At 51.1% G+C, this 2,901-nt stretch overlaps 1 non-coding gene across 1 annotated transcript; it reads right to left on the bottom strand.

The window, feature by feature from the left end:
- Positions 1-2,514: 2,514 nt before the first annotated feature.
- Positions 2,515-2,586, bottom strand: Trnat-ugu. The gene has a single exon. It is a non-coding gene; the product is annotated as a tRNA-Thr (tRNA).
- Positions 2,587-2,901: the final 315 nt, after the last annotated feature.

Below are 2,901 nucleotides of genomic sequence, written 5' to 3' on the forward strand. Positions count from 1 at the left end.
TTGAGGGTGGTAGTGATAGAGGGTGGGTGGGGGTAGTGGTAGAGGGTGTTAGTGGTGGAGGGTGTTGGTGATGGAGGGTGATAATGGTGGAGGGTGTTGGTGATGGAGAGTGTTAGTGGTGGAGGGTGGTAGTGGTGATGGAGGACGAGTGATGGAGGTGTGGTGGTGATGGAGGTGGTGGTGGAGGGTGGGGTGATGGAGGTGTTAGTGGTGGAGGTGTTGTGATGGAGGGTGATATGGTGGAGGTGTTAGTGATGGAGGTTAGGTGTGAGGGTGTTAGTGATGGAGGATGGTAGTGGGTGGGGTGGTAGTGGGAGGGTGTTAGTGGTGGAGGTGGTGGTGATGGAGGACGGTAGTGATGGAGGGTGTTAGTGGTAGAGGGGTGATAGTGGTGGAGGTGGTAGTGTGTGGTGGGGTGGTGAGATGGAGGTGGTAGAGATGGAGGGTGGTGGTGGGAGGTGGTAGAGATGGAGGGTAGAGATGGAGGGATGGAGGTGGTAGTGGTAGGGTGGTGGGAGTGGTAGGTGGGGGATAGAGGGTGGTAGAGATGGAGGTGGTAGAGGTGGGAGGGTGGTGGTGGAGGGTGGTAGAGATGGAGGGTGGAGGGATGGAGGGTGGTAGAGATGGAGGGTGGTGGTGATAGGTGATGGAGTGGTGGAGGGTGGTGGAGGTGAGTGAAGGATGGTGGAGTGGTGGTGGAGGGTGGTGATGGAGGGTGTTAGGTGGGAGGTGGATAGTGGTGGGAGTGGTTGGGTGTGAGTAAGGGTGGAGGGTAGTGGTGGTAGTGATGGGAGGTGGAGGTGTGGTGGTGAGGTGCAGGACGGTAGTGGAGAGTGGTGGAGGTAGTAGTGGTGGAGGGTGGTAGGGGGAGGGTGGTGGGAGGGTGGTTGGAGTGGATGGTGGTGGGAGGGTGTTAGGTGGGAGAGTAGTGATGGGTGGTGGTGGAGGTAGGTGGGAGGGTGGTGGTGGAGGTGTTAGTGGTGGGATGGATGGTAGTGATGGAGGGTGGTGGTGATGCAGGACGGTGGTGAGAGTCGTAGAGAGATGGAGGTAGTGGTGGAGGTAGTGATGGAGGGTGTTAGTGGTGAGAGTGTTAGTGGTGGAAGGTGTTGGTGGAGGATGGTAGTGATGGAGGGTGGTAGTGGTGGAGGTGGTAGTGGTGGGGTGTAGTGGTGGAGGGTGGTGGTGGAGGATGGTGTGTAGATGGAGGTGGTGTGGTGGAGGGTGGTAGTGGTGGAGGTGTTAGTGGTGGGAGGGGTGGATGGAGGATGGAGGATGGTAGTGAGAGGATGGTGGTAGGGTAGGGGTGGAGGGTGGTGGAGGATGGTAGGATGGTAGTGATGGAGGATGGTAGTGGTGGAGTGGTGGGGATGGTAGTGGGAAGGATGGTAGTGATGGAGGATGGGTGGTGGAGGGATGGTAGTGGTGGAGGAGTGGTGGAGGATGGCAATGGTAGTGGATAGTGGTGGAGGTTGGGAGTGGTGGAGGTTGGTAGAGGTAGTGATGGAGGGTGGTAGGATGGAGGATGGTAGTGGTGGAGGGATGGTAGTGGTGGAGATGGTAGTGGTGGAGGATGGTAGTGGTGGAGTGGATGGAGGTGGTAGTGGTGGAGGTGGGTGGGGTGGTGGAGGATGGTAGTGGTGAGGGGGTGATGGAGGATGGTAGTGGTGGAGGGATGGTGTGGTGGGAGGGAGTGGTAGTGGTGGAGATGGTGGTGTGGGAGGGATGGTAGGATGGTAGTGGTGGAGGGTGGAGTGGTGGTGGGAGGGTGGATGGAGGGTGGTAGTGATGGAGGATGGTAGTGGTGGAGGGATGGTAGGTGGAGGATGGTAGTGGTGGTGGTGGAGGGTGGTAGTGATGGAGGATGGTAGTGATGGAGGATGGTAGTGGTGGAGGGATGGTAGTGGTGGAGGGTGGTAGTGGTGGAGGATGGTAGGGGTGGAGGGTGGTAGTGGTGGAGGATGGTAGTGGTGGAGGAAGGGTAAGATAATAATAATAATGGATGTTATATTAAAAAATGATAACCTTTATTGTATAACCTTCACTTGACGATCATTAATTCTACGTCTCGCTCCACAAGAGACCTGAACCTTATGGGACACTGGAAGGTGGAACACTTTTATATAAGAGAGAAAGATGTAATGGAATCTTTAATGACAGTGTACTCCTCTTATAGTTTAATTTCTAAAATGTAACCTGTAAAAATCTTATGTTGTGAGAAATATTTAAGATTATATTTGAAAACATAAGAATGGAGGAAATTGCAGGGAGCCTATTGGTCCACACTTGGCAGCTCCTGTTTACACCTTACCCTTATCACTCATATATCTGCCCAACCTATATCAGAAGGTTCCCAGCGAGCTCGAGTTAATTATCGTTTTTGATCATTTGTTCCACTCATCGACAACTCTATTTCCAATCCCGTTTTTACCTACTTCTCTCACCAAGAAAAGTTGATAATCACACTACGATAATGAATAAATATTGAATACGGAATTATGAACGAAAAACTTGTGCCCCCTGTGAGAATCGAACTCACGACCCCTGGTTTACAAGACCAGTGCTCTGCCCCTGAGCTAAGGAGGCTTCTGAAAAGTTCTTGCTCACTACCTATAATAGATAGTGGGAAGGTTATACTATAATACCAGAGCTAAGGTACCCCACCTACGAAATCCTTAAATATTCTAGCAGTGTTTAAATCATTAGTGAATATATTGCTGTAAGATCTTTCATATCCTGATTTAGAAACAAAAATAAATTGACGTTCACTTTTCAAAGTCAAAATGTAGTACAGTACAGTATGTTCTTACAACATCAGTTTATAATTTCATGACTGCTCCCTCCTTAGTTTACCATTCAAAGGCAAATAGTTGCTTGTTATCCCAGCACAAATTATAAGCC

The sequence above is a fragment of the Homarus americanus genome, unplaced genomic scaffold, assembly GCF_018991925.1.
Source record: "Homarus americanus isolate GMGI-L3 unplaced genomic scaffold, GMGI_Hamer_2.0 scaffold39675, whole genome shotgun sequence".
Taxonomy (NCBI): Eukaryota; Metazoa; Arthropoda; class Malacostraca; order Decapoda; family Nephropidae; genus Homarus; species Homarus americanus.